Genomic DNA, 14,756 nt, shown 5'->3' with positions numbered 1-14,756 from the left:
ATATAGACTTGCAGTGTGTATATACAGTAAAATGTTGCTGGAGGGTTTTGAAGTTATTTTAGAGGGATTTGAAGGCTACAACTGTGATTCCTATTAGCCACATCTTACAAGCGTTTTTATCATCTTTAAAATCCTAAAAAAAAAAAAAAAGGCATGTGCGTTCCCATCTCTCACATTTTTTGTGAACGATAGGCAAAATTCCCCAAAAAGTGCTGTTCCCCTTTAAGGCATGATTCAGCTGATGATGGTATTGCTTCAGGTCTCTTTTCAAAACTGATGAAATATACCTGAGAGAAGCATGAGAAGCTCGCAAGCATTTCTAAGGGTATCACAAAAGATTTAAGAATATCTTCTCTCAAAATGAAATGGTTGAAACATTGGCAGACATGGTGCTTGGAGAGATCAGAAAAAAATATGAAAATGCAGATTCTGCAGGGTACTGCTTTAAAAATGATTGTACTAGAGACGGATGCAATGTGGAAAATGTGTCTGCGATGATTCGCTTTGTCAGCAATTCCAGGGCAGAGGAGCATCTTTTTGTTTTGCTTGAATGCATCAACTTGATGCAGAGTAAATCAGCTCTGAGATGCTGACACACCTTTCTGATGCTGGCTGCATTGCTGACAACATAGTTAGCCAGTGGTATGGTAGGGCTTATATTATGAGTAGGATAAGAGGTGGTGTACAAGCCCTGCTCCAATGAAAGTTTGCTAGTTATGACCCATATATCCATTACCACAACCACCAACTGCCCCTAGTAGTTGTGCATGCCATGCACTGTGAACTTTGTGCAAAAAGACGTCTCCAGTTCTCTCTTCAAGTTATTTCAGCACCACTTTATGTCTGAGAAATATAATGCACTTAATCTTAAAAGGCCGCTTGAAAGCCGGTGGACAAAGTGCATTGTTGAAAATCAAAACCAAATTCTCAGTATCTTATCTAAAACAACAGAGGAACAAAGGTGATGCTGGAATTGACCTGTGTACTGAGACATCAGGGCTACAGTGTCAAATGAAAAGGTATCACTTCTTTGAGGCAGGAACGTTAATAGCGCGGGTGCTTGGAGTCTTGAAACTAGTGAATGCAATTCTAGAGTCACAGTCTGTGGAGTTTGTGCAATGCTTCTAAGGTCGGTGGTGCAACACTGAAGGCCCTAAAAATGTTTGAAAATATGAATTTTGGTCAGTTATCTCAGGGAGCTGCTGGGATATTTCATATCCTCCAAAAAGAAGGAGATCAATGAGCAAACACCTTGGTCAAAGTGTTGTGCTCTCAACTGTGGGCCATACAGACTGAGGATTCTACCAGTCTCAACCCATCAATTCTCCTGACACCAGCGATAGTTTGCCACCTTAAAGGAGAACTGCACTTTTTTTGGGAATTTTGCCTATCGCACACAATCATTATGAAAGACAGGACGGATAGATTCTCCAAGATGGCGGCGCCCGGACGGGCTGCGTCCTCGAGGGGCTCTTGCTAAAGATGGAACATTTGGCAGAAATACCGGACAATTCCGCAAACTTTATGGCTGGCTCACATCGTGGTCACTCCGTGATCACGTACGACCGCCAGACACTTCTGGATGTGGACATATCGGGCCGTTTTGGACTGATAGACGCGTGCGTGCTAAACGTGCTAACTAGCATGGGAATACGTCAGCGGCTACATCCAGCGGCCTGTGAAGCAGGGGAGTCTAGTAGCAGCGGGGGCCGTCTACGGAGCAGACGCCAGCGGTGTGATCGGAAACGCGGATGCCGAGCGGGGCTAAAAACAAAGCAGAAGGCTAATCCCCACAGAACACCACTTCCCTCCATCCTGAAGACGGATTTAAATGGAAAATGCGAGACTACTGGTCTGGGTAAGGAGTCAGTTAAATTAGAACAAGTTTTTTCTGCTTTAAGTGTTTCAGAGTTGGACATGTGTTTTACCGAGGTGGCTAACTATGATGCGTGCAGTTAATCAAAGCAACAAACAAACAATCGGAAAATTCCCGTTACTGAGGTGGCTAACCATGATGTGTGCAGTTTATCAAAGCAACAAACAAACAATCTGAAAATTCCCGTTACTGAGGTGGCTAACCATGATGCGTGCAGTTTATCAAAGCAACAATCAAACAATCGGAAAATTCCTGTCGTATCAATTCCTAGATATGGTCGTAATTATACTAAATGCACTGGGCATAATAAACACAACATTATTAATATTGCTACTACGGATAATTTGATCAAAAACTCCCTAAAACAGCCATCCTAGTCACTGCCGTTCTGTCCTTGGGCAAGACACCTTACCCACCTGCTCCCGGTGCCACCCACACTGGTTTAAATGTAACTTAGATATTGGGTTTCACTATGTAAAGCGCTTTGAGTCACTAGAGAAAAGCGCTATATAAATATAATTCACTTCACACTTCACTACCTATAATATAGGTTTTTTAAACATAAGATCATTGTCTCCTAAAACGTTGTTAGTTAATGATATTCTCAGAGACAACAATCTTAACGTCATCGGTCTCAGCGAAACTTGGCTTAAACCAAACGACTTTTTTGCGCTAAATGAGGCATGTCCTCCTAACTTTACACATGCGCATATTGCCCGTCCGCTTAAAAGGGGTGGGGGGGTCGCACTAATATACAACGAAAACTTTAACCTTAGTCCTAACATAAATAATAAATATAAATCGTTTGAGGTGCTTACTATGAGGTCTGTCACACCACTGCCTCTACACCTGGCTGTTATCTACCGCCCCCCAGGGCCCTATTCGATCTACCGCCCCCCAGGGCCCTATTCGATCTACCGCCCCCCAGGGCCCTATTCGGACTTTATCAATGAATTCTCAGAGTTTGTTGCTGATCTAGTGACACACGCCGATAATATAATCATAATGGGGGACTTTAATATCCATATGAATACCCCATTGGACCCACCGTGCGTAGTGCTCCAGACTGTAATTGATAGCTGTGGTCTCACACAAATAATAAATGAACCCACGCATCGCAACGGTAATACGATAGACCTAGTGCTTGTCAGGGGTATCACCGTTTCCAAAGTTACGATACTCCCGTATACTACAGTATTGTCCGATCATTACCTTATAAAATTCGAGGTTCAGAGGCATGTTCGTCAAACTAATAATAATAATAACTGCTATAGCAGCCGCAACATTAATACAGCCACAACGACAACTCTTGCTGACCTACTGCCCTCGGTAATGGCACCATTCCCAAAGTATGTGGGCTCTATTGATAACCTCACTAACAACTTTAACGACGCCCTGCGCGAAACCATTGATAACATAGCACCGCTAAAGTTAAAAAAGGCTCCAAAAAAGCGCACCCCGTGGTTTACAGAAGAAACTAGAGCTCAGAAATTATTATGTAGAAAGCTGGAACGCAAATGGCGCACGACTAAACTTGAGGTGCACCATCAAGCATGGAGTGATGGTTTAATAACTTATAAACGCATGCTTACCTTAGCTAAAGCTAAATATTACTCAAATCTCATCCACCGTAATAAAAACGATCCTAAATTTTTGTTTAGTACGGTAGCATCGCTAACCCAACAAGGGACCCCTTCCAGTAGCTCAACCCACTCAGCTGATGACTTTATGCAATTCTTTAGTAAGAAAATTGAAGTCATTAAAAAGGAGATTAAAGACAATGCGTCCCAGCTACAACTGGGTTCTATTAACACTGACACGATTGTATATACGGCGGATACTGCCCTCCAAAATAGTTTCTCTCGTTTTGAGGAAATAACATTAGAGGAATTGTTACAATGTGTAAATGGAATAAAACAGACAACATGTTTACTTGACCCTCTTCCTGGGAAACTGATCAAGGAGCTCTTTGTATTATTAGGTCCATCAGTGCTAAATATTATAAACTTATCACTCTCCTCGGGCACTGTTCCCCTAGCATTCAAAAAGCGGTTCTTCATCCTCTTCTTAAAAGACCTAACCTCGATCCTGACCTCATGGTAAACTACCGACCGGTGTCTCACCTTCCCTTTATTTAAAAAATCCTTGAAAAAATTGTTGCGGAGCAGTTAAATGAACACTTAGCGTCTAACAATCTATGTGAAACCTTTCAATCCGGTTTCAGGGCAAATCACTCCACGGAGACAGCCCTCGCAAAAATGACTAATGATCTATTGCTAACGATGGATTCTGATGCGTCATCTATGTTGCTGCTCCTCGATCTTAGCGCTGCTTTCGATACCGTCGATCATAATATTTTATTAGAACGTATCAAAACACGAATTGGTATGTCAGACTTAGCCCTGTCTTGGTTTAACTCTTATCTTACTGATAGGATGCAGTGTGTCTCCCATAACAATGTGACCTCGGACTACGTTAAGGTAACGTGTGGAGTTCCCCAGGTTTCGGTCCTTGGTCCTGCACTCTTCAGCATCTACATGCTGCCGCTAGGTGACATCATACGCAAATACGGTATTAGCTTTCACTGTTATGCTAATGACACCCAACTCTACATGCCCCTAAAGCTGACCAACACGCCGGATTGTAGTCAGCTGGAGGCGTGTCTTAATGAAATTAAACAATGGATGTCCGCTAACTTTTTGCAACTCAACGCCAAAAAAACGGAAATGCTGATTATCGGTCCTGCTAGACACCGAACTCTATTTAATAATACAACTCTAACATTTGACAACCAAACAATTAAACAAGGCGACACGGTAAAGAATCTGGGTATTATCTTCGACCCAACTCTCTCCTTTGAGGCACACATTAAAAGCGTTACTAAAACGGCCTTCTTTCATCTCCGTAACATCGCTAAAATTCGCTCCATTTTGTCCACTAAAGACGCTGAGATCATTATCCAAGCGTTTGTTACGTCTCGCCTCGACTACTGTAACGTATTATTTTCGGGTCTCCCCATGTCTAGCATTAAAAGATTAGAGCTGGTACAAAATGCGGCTGCTAGACTTTTGACAAGAACAAGAAAGTTTGATCACATTATGCCTGTACTGGCTCACCTGCACTGGCTTCCTGTGCACTTAAGATGTGACTTTAAGGTTTTACTACTTACGTATAAAATACTACACGGTCTAGCTCCATCCTATCTTGCCGATGGTATTGTACCATATGTCCCGGCAAGAAATCTGCGTTCAAAGGACTCCGGCTTATTAGTGATTCCCAAAGCCCAAAAAAAGTCTGCGGGCTATAGAGCGTTTTCATTTCGGGCTCCAGTACTCTGGAATACCCTCCCGGTAACAGTTTGCGATGCCACCTCAGTAGAAGCATTTAAGTCTCACCTTGAAACTCATTTGTATACTCTAGCCTTTAAATAGACTCCCTTTTTAGACCAGTTGATCTGCCGTTTCTTTTCTTTTTCTTCTATGTCCCACTCTCCCTTGTGGTGGGGGTCCGGTCCGATCCGGTGGCCATGTACTGCTCGCCTGTGTATCGGCTGGGGACATCTCTGCGCTGCTGATCCGCCTCCGCTTGGGATGGTTTCCTGCTGGCTCCGCTGTGAACGGGACTCTCGCTGCTGTGTTGGATCCGCTTTGGACTGGACTCTCGCGACTGTGTTGGATCCATTGTGGATTGAACTTTCACAGTATCATGTTAGACCCGCTCGACATCCATTGCTTTCCTCCTCTCTAAGGTTCTCATAGTCATCATTCTCACCGACGTCCCACTGGGTCATTATTGTCACCGATGTCCCACTGGGTGTGAGTTTTCCTTGCCCTTATGTGGGCCTACCGAGGATGTCGTGGTGGTCTGTGCAGCCCCTTGAGACACTAGTGATTTAGGGCTATATAAGTAAACATTGATTGATTGATTGCTTTTTTTTATGCGTTCTAAATATTAAATAAATGTAAGTAAAAGTCCACTAACAGCAGGGCCAATGGGAGCTCCACTATTCCACCCATAAATTTAGATAAATAACCAATCAAAAGGCGCCAACAAAACATGACTTGATTATTAACTAAGTATTAGTGATATTTTATGATAAACTTTAACGCAGCCAAATATATACAGCGGGGCCGTGATCACTTCAGGTTGTGCCTATGTTTACATCAAGTGGTTTGCTGCTCCTCGCTTCATTGTTTCCTGCAAGTTTAATGTAGATCATGAATCTTGCCTGTCACCTGAAAAATAGATTGCTGAGAATATATAAGTTGGGAAACTTTGACAGCCGTTTCGGACCTGGAACTGGCGAGGACGACACGAAAAGCACTTATGTTTGAGTGTCATCATACACACACAGGGCACATACAAGCATAAACAGTGTGGAGTGGAAGAACAGCAAAAAAACGGCAATTCTACTGGTTAATAAAGAGGGTGCGTGAAGCGCAAAATGAAGGTATTTAGTCTTCAAAACTAAATAAATAAAGGTGGCGCTTTTAAACACGGAAATGCTGCTTTAAAACATGCCTTGCCAAATGTGGCAATAAAGTATTACCACTTTTGCTTCAAACTTTGGTCAATTTAAATAACACGTATCTAGACCCGCGCAAGGGATTTAAAAGGCGACAGGTAATACTCATCTAGCTCCCCAGTTGTGCACATACAGACACGTAGACGCGCACACAGCTGATTGGCTTGATGCCATTTATAAGCGAGAGACAAAACGGCCGACGCAGCTAAAACTAATGCAAGTGAAATGACTGAATTCTGTAACAAATTCCCCACAATTTGTGTTTCAAAGTTAAAGTTAAAGTAGCAATGATTGTCACACACAAACTAGATGTGGCGAAATTATTCTCTGCATTTGACCCATCACCCTTGATCACCCCCCTGGGAGGTGAGGGGAGCAGTGGGCAGTGGTGATTCAACCCCCAATTCCAACCCTTAATGCTGAGTGCCAAGCAGGGAGGTAATGGATCCCATTTTTATAGTCTTTGGTATGACTCGGCCGGGATTTGAACTCACGACCTACCGATCTCAGGGCGGACACTCCAACCACTAGGCCACTGAGTAAGTACCTACTCTCTTATCGCTGTACTTTTAGCCATTGTATCGATTTTAGTATTTACTAATGCTTATATTATCTTAAAGCCAGACAATGAGTGGCAACTATAAATCATGACACATTTAATACAATGTCCATTAAGCTTTTTATTCTATTCTGACCTAATCTTAGATTATGGTAGACTTTATGTAATAAATAAAATTGTTCTTTGAGTGCAATCATCAAAGGCCAATCTGTTTAAAAGGCAATTGCACTTTTTGGGGAATTGTTCACAATAATTATCAAAGGCATGACGACAGATGTTTTTTTAATGCATTCTAACTATTAAATATATTTGATCAAAAGTCAGTTTACAATGGAGCCTATGGGAGCTGTACAACTCTGCCTATAAAGCCCCTAAAAAACATCCAAACACCTCGATTAGGGTTTTATATACATGTTGTACGTATAAATGTAATGTAGTGACAGGCACATTTATAATAACATTTAATATTTACATATTTTAATCATTTTAAGCATACGCGGCGCATTAATTCAAAAAAGGCATCATAACATTTGCTTTTTTCCCCTTCTTCATCACTGATTTCTGCTTACTGCAGACTTAGAGACAACAGATGTAATGAAACATCACTTACTGTGCAAAATCTGCTGTCATTAGGCTGCCAACTGCTAGGATGCTCATATATTGCCATTTAGGTGAAGAATGACTAATAATCCTAACTGGTAGCAAAATATTGGTATTGGGACAACCCCAGTTCCCACTAATTTACCGTCTAAATCCTTCACATTGTTGTTTCTTCCTTCTCTTTTAATTTTCCAGAAGGAACTCTCCTGAAGGAATCAATAAAGTACTATCCATCTATCAATCTTTTTTGGACATGTTGTAATGAGAAATGGAAATGTGTAATATGTGATGTAACATGCTGACATTGTATACATGTCTGAAAGAAATCCTACAAGGAGATAGCCGGAGTCTGTTGTTTGACCAACTGGGGAAAAACAACACATAGTCCAGCCCTGCAAGGACATTTTAAGGTAACATATTTATAACACGACAGAATAACAACAAAACAAAACCTCTAAATCCCTGACTTACCTATCAAGGAGGAATTTACTAAGTTTGGCATCGGAAGAAAAAATCTTCTCCGCCTTCAATCGTTTCTATCTTTCAAAGGCAATACAAATCTTTGTTTAGTTCTTGGCTTTGTCATGAATACGTTGAGAATCGCAATGGATTTACTAAGGTCTGAAATGTTTAGTAACTTTACCAGTGGCAGTAGATCGACAAAGATGGCGGTGCCTAACTGGCAACCTGGATGTAACACAATCACGGTCTTTCTAATTGGTGGAGAGCGGGACATCGAAATAAAAACAATTTCGGGGCTGTAAATCTAATTTTGAAATCAGAATATCCTGCTTGAACTACTGTTTTCAGTTATAGAGGTATTCAAAAAGAAAATTATTTATTAATGCCTTTTGACATATCAGGGCCACTTAATGATGACTTGACATTAAATTCTTACATATGGCGACCCTGATAACACCTACAAAAAACTAAGTAAATGGCAATAAAAATACTGTACATACAACTAAATAGGGCTGGGCTGAGTGACTGACTCCATCCATCCATCCATTTCTACCGCTTCTTCCCTTCGGGGTCGCGGGGGGAGCTGGAGCATTTTTCAGCTATAATCGAGTGGAAGGCGGCGTACACCCTGGACAAGTCGCCCCCTCATCGCAGGGCCAACACAGATAGACAGACAACATTCACACTCACATTCACACACTAGGGCCAATTTAGCGTTGCCAATCAACCTATCCCCAGGTGCATGTCTTTGGAAGTGGGAGGAAGCCGGAGTACCAGGAGGGAACCCATGCAGTCTCAGGGAGCACATGCAAACTCCACACAGAAAGATCCCGAGCCCGGGATTGAACCCAGGACTACTCAGGACCTTTGTATTGTGAGGCAGACAAACGAACCCCTCTCACCGTGCTGCCCCGAGTATGTGACTGACTAATTTAATTAAATTTATTTATTTTTTCCGACTTTTTAATTTGTCTAACAATGTAACTTGTTTTACTACTGTAACCTAGTACTGTTATGTTCATACTGGCCATTGTGTGTACTTTATGGGATCATTTACACATGCAATGCTTTCAGATGGAATTTACTGTCGAACTTAGAAGTCGTAATTAAATCAGGTGCGGTAGAAAATGGATGGATGGATTGTATAAAAGCATATGGGGCGCCCCCACATTACAAAAAGCTGGCAGGAAATGCTGCAGTGGGGAGGTTAAATGTATGGTTCAGAATAGCCTGAGATGGATATGTGGAATATAATTGCTATTAAGCACTCCTGTGCTGCATAGACAATGGCTGCCTGCAGACACTCTGTTGTGTTTGCATACACATGTATAAAAACAAACATGTTTCAATCACATCAACATGGTACTTGGGAGCTAACATCTGTGTTTTCATGCTTCAAATTAATACTTAACTTCATTCTGTTTTCAATATGCCATCTGTCTTCCCTATGGCGCTGCCGCAGGGACCCAATTGAGGGTTTCAGCATTTTTACAGAGCACCACACTCTCTCTACACTTCGACATGTTTGACGCATTTTAGCTCCTTGATGGATTACGACATTTTAAGCAGGTCATCAGGGAAGTAAACGAAGCCGGACTGGTTTACATATTCTTAATATCCGATGTTCGTTTATACTTCATATTGTAAGCATGTAGGGTGTGTTGTTCAGTCTGTTAACAAAAGCTTGTTGTCGTGCTTTAACAAATTGACACACCTTTGATAATTTCTGATACTATTGTAAATACTACATAAATAATTTTTATTGTTGCTTTACTATTTTACAGTCTATACACACTATACTTGAATTCTTTCGAAATAGCGCATGTTGAATGATTGGAAATGCCGCATACGCTGTCGCGCAGTTTCGTCAATTTGTTAAGTTGTTTATGTAGCAGTTGCTGAAAAGAAAGCTAAAGAGATCCATGCTGATGTCCGTGTCTGCTGTGCTCAACAGCCATAAAAAGGATCAGAACCCCCCCCCCCCCCCAAAAAAAAAAAACATTAGTTATGTTATAGTCAGTGCTGTGCTATGTGGCGAGAAAACATTTGTTTTGATTGTGTCTGCGTGCTTGTTTGAGTGTGTTTTGAATGCAATGATGACAAGTAACTCTTGAATAAATGTAGCTAAGTTACATGGGAAGCTATCCCCAGAGAATTGTTGCAAGCTACAATAGAAGCTACACAGCGAAAGTAGCTTGCTATATTAAAGCAACATTATATCAGTGGTGTGCCGTCAGCAAGGCCTTCTCTCCTGGCCTAGCATAACCAGAAAACATGAACATAATTAAAGTAAAAAGTCATTTTTAATTTACTTTCCCTAAATATCTAAAAGTATTCATATTGTCTTCATGTCATATTATGTTGTTTTTTGGTTATAGATCTTTATCCAATAAGAGTTAGGCTAGTTTAAGTTGCCATTCTGTACCAAATCTGCCAAAGCCTTCAGATTGGGCAATGCTGGCGTCTATGCACTGCAAGTGAATGAACATGAAATTCTAAGTTAAATATTTGCAAAAAAAAAAAATAAGTTTATAAGTTTGAATATTAAATATTTTGTCTTTGTAGTGCATTCAATTGAATATGGGTTGAAAAGGATTTGCAAATCATTGCATTCCGTTTATATTGGCATCTAAAACACTTTCCCAACTCATATGGAAACGGGGTTTGTATAAATACATGAATATTTCTGCCAGTCAGCGGGGGTTAGTGCATCTGCCTCACAATACGAAGGTCCTGGGTTTGATCCTGCGCTCGGGATCTTTCTGTGTGGAGTTTGCATGTTGTCCCCGTGGCTGCGTGGGTTCCCTCTGGGTACTCCGGCTTCCTCCCACCTCCAAAGACATGCATCTGTGGATAGGTTGATTGGTAACACTACAATGGTCCTAGTGTGAATGTTGTCTCTCTATCTGTGTTGGTCCTGCGATGAGGTGGCGACTTGTCCAGGGTGTACCCCGCCTTCCCCCCGATTGTAGCTGAGATAGGCTCTAGCACCCCCAGGACCTCTAAAGGTATAAGCGGTAGAAAATGAATGGATGGGATCAGTGAGGTGCTGTCAGGAGAGGCAAGTGAGGCAGTGCCTCACGTTGCCGCCAGGAGGGGTAAAAGGCTTAATTATGAGATGTTAAAAAAACAGAGTAATAAAATCATTTTGAATATTTCTCGCTAGGTCTATGGTTTCTATGTGTTTTTGGTGGGGTTCCTGTATATTTGGATAATTTTCATGGTCAAAATCACAGAAATTCTGTGTTTCCTGATCAAAATAACGCAGCAGACCAGAAGTGAGGCAGACACAGGTGGTGCCTCCACATCCACACACAAAGTGTATTGAGCGTGTGCGTGAGAGGGGGAGCGTTCTTGATGCCACGGGCAAGTACCTCTGCCTCAAAGTAGGGGGTGATATATTGTTCATTGCCTCAGCAGTAATCTGACTCGCCACACTGGGAGAAATGGGGGAGCTAAAGCTAGCAGACACATGTCTCTCCAGGAAGCCAGCCTTTTTTTCTTTTTAACCGTATTTATAACAAACATGACATTTTTTTAGCGTGTGCCAGAGTTTGTGGGTGTTAATGCTGCTTCAGGTACAAATACAGAAAGGTAAGATACACTCGCACTACTTGATTTACTTTGTTAAAAGAAAATGGGACCAAAAAGTATTTAATAAAATCTTTGTCAATTACTATTTGGACCAATTTGTCATCCCATAATATCATTATGATAACATTTTTATGAAAGCAAATTACTCCCTTCATTTTCCTGTTATTCTAATATGCAACCCAAATCAAGAATGGTTAGAACTGCTCATATGAATTTAGGTTAAAAAAAAGAAGAAGAAAAAACTCTAAACGTTTCTATGCCTCACCTGGTGTATAATTCACCGCACGTCACTGGATGGGATGGATTTCTGCCCGTGTGGGGTGTAGTCTCTCGGTGGCTTGAGGGCTGGCCGTCTCCTGCTTCTCCTGTGCCTTGTCCTCTGCCGGGCGTGTCTGTCTGCGGCCTGCTGCTGGCTCTGGGGTTCCTGTCACGGGCTGGCCTGGCTGCGTAGGGCCGGTAGTCCCTGGTTCCCTAGGCGTCACACCTGCTGTTTGTGGGTTTGGCTCTCTGGGTGGCTGGGGCTGTACTCTGGCTCCCACACACACTGGGAGTCAAATGTATTGTACATACAAATACACATATACTCACATACCCACTATTATTCATACATACATTCATAGGTACCTACGCTCCCACATACATACATAAATACAGTAAATACAGTACAAACATACACATACTGTACATATGCTTACAGGCACTCATGTTGACCAAACAAAATCACGTTTCATCAAAAATAAATGAACGGGTAAACTGGATAACAGATGGCACACTGACAACTCTTAACCTAATGTTACTATAACAATCTACAAGGTCAATATTGGTTGATTCTCTTTTTCCCCTCCATCTTTCTGCATTCTTTTGTATCTCTAGTTATTGTTACGTTTATGAATTGTTGCATTTGAGCAACTGTAATGTTTATAATCGAGGGAAATTATTGGGATTGCTCATTATCAATAGGGCTATTTCAATTGTTATTTGTATTGCTGTAGTGTAATAATGCTCATTGTCATTTCTGTATTATTATTTATTACTGCTTCTTTGCTATCACTTTTACCATCATATTTGTACATATCATATTTACTGAGGTTGCTCTATTGTTGTTGTTGTGGTTATTGTTTTATTTGCTGTTGTTGTTTTTGTCTCTCTGACTATTCCCCCTCTTGTCCCCACAATTTCCCCCTCTGTCTTCCTTTTTTTCTCTTTCTATCCCCTCCTGCTCCAGCCCGGCTGCACCAAATGATAATATAAATACATTTAATGAAGTCAAATACAAATAAGGCAACAAGAGAAGTATCCTACACTTCTCTTTTGTAAAGTAAATCTGAACAGCCGATATGGGCTTCTACATCAAATATATGATTTGCCTGAGAAGCTGGACAGGACAAAAAAAAAATACAAATATATTTATACATATATACATACATATACATCTTTTAATATATATATATATATATATACATATATACATGCTTGACAGTGAAGCAGTTTAAACTTGCTCAGTCATGGTGGAGAGGTCATAAAACATTGACCTTGTGTCATCCAAGACAAATATATGTGCGTATATGCATAATGAATGAACTTACATTAACCTTCCACACTCAAATTGATTTTCACGATGCAAAGTCAGCATGTTTATGTTCAAACATATAATAAATCCTCTTTGTGTGTTCAAAGACAGCAAGGCAGTGTTGTTGAGCTTTGGAAATGACAGCGCACAACCGTGACCTCATCAGAAGATTTTAAGTCTCCTTTAGAGCCGTATACACACAAACCATGTTACAACAGAAAGTAACCCGACATTAACAGTTAATTAGCAGGTAATGTTAGGGCTCAAGCGCATGCCGCTGGGTATTCTTCAGTTCGCTCTTCTGGACACGCCAATCTACACACCTGACGCTGATGAGGAAGCCACACTATTCAAAGCAGCATGTCTTACGTTCCGGTGCCACAACGTAGCTACCTGTATTGTACAGTAAACCCACACGTCTCTAGCTTCCTTTTACATGTTTCAACTCGCCCTTTGTGTTTCAACTCCTCTGTGCTCCCTGTGTCTTGTCCTGTGTCGTAATCACGCAGCTCCTCTCTTTCTCCTGGATTTGAGGTGTGTGGCTCGTCTCCCTGGACTTCCACTGGACTTCTTGCTGGCTTCCCGGATCTCGCCTGCCCATGGAAATTGATGCCTCTCTCCAGCCCTTGACCTCTCGCATGCTCACAGACTTCCGAGCCTGCCTTGCCCTCTCTGGACTTCCCTATTCACAACATGCACCTTCAACACCTGCCGGTAACACTTTTACCGTATTTTTCGGACGATAAGTCGCTCCTGAGTATACGTCGCACCAGCCGAAAATGCATAATAAAGAAGAAAAAAAAACATACACACGTCGCATTGGAGTATAAGTCGCATTTTTGGGGGAAATTTATTTGATAAAATCCAACACCAAGAATAGAGATTTGAAAGGCGATTTAAAATAAAGAACGAATAGTGAACACCAGGCTGAATAAGTGTATGTTATATGAGGCATAAATAACCAACTGAGAAGGTGCCTGGTATGTTAACGTAATATATTATGGTAAAAGTCATTCAAATAACTATAACATATAGAACATGCCATACGTTTACCAAACAATCTGTCACTCCTAATCGATAAATCTGATAAAATCTTTTTTCCTCGACGTCACTTCTAAACAACTCTATACACTCCAAAGGTATGCGCCGCTTCCTCTTGTCGTTTTCTGCTGCATATTTCACTACGTCCAGCTTGTAATCTGCAGTACATGATTTCCTTTTCGGTCCATTTTTTGTCCATCCTTTCTCAGTTTTTATAAGTTACCGCCAACGATGAACTGATCCATTTTAATAGCTACGGCAGTAGCATATAGCATATAGCCGTTAGCATTCCATGACCCACAATGCACTTCTGCCATGACCCTCCCCCGCCGAATTCTTATTGGTTGACGTGTGTGTGATGATTGCTGACATGTGTGTGACGATTGCTGACATTTTGTTCGTCTCTTCCGCGAATGAGATAAATAATATTATTTGATATTTTATGGTAATGTGTTAATAATGTCACACATAAGTCGCTCCGGAGTATATGTCGCACCCCCGGCCTATCTATGAAAAAAACTGCGACTTA

At 41.3% G+C, this 14,756-nt stretch overlaps 1 long non-coding RNA gene across 1 annotated transcript in view; it reads left to right on the top strand.

The window, feature by feature from the left end:
- The window catches only part of LOC133552386 (uncharacterized), a 69,211-nt gene that overhangs the window by 28,753 nt on the left and 25,702 nt on the right, over positions 1-14,756 (top strand). The gene's annotated exons all lie outside the window — the stretch shown is intronic.

The sequence above is a fragment of the Nerophis ophidion genome, linkage group LG05 (assembly GCF_033978795.1).
Source record: "Nerophis ophidion isolate RoL-2023_Sa linkage group LG05, RoL_Noph_v1.0, whole genome shotgun sequence".
Classification (NCBI taxonomy): domain Eukaryota; kingdom Metazoa; phylum Chordata; class Actinopteri; order Syngnathiformes; family Syngnathidae; genus Nerophis; species Nerophis ophidion.
Note: the sequence above shows the minus strand (reverse complement) of the source record. Positions and strands in the feature narration are given on the sequence as shown.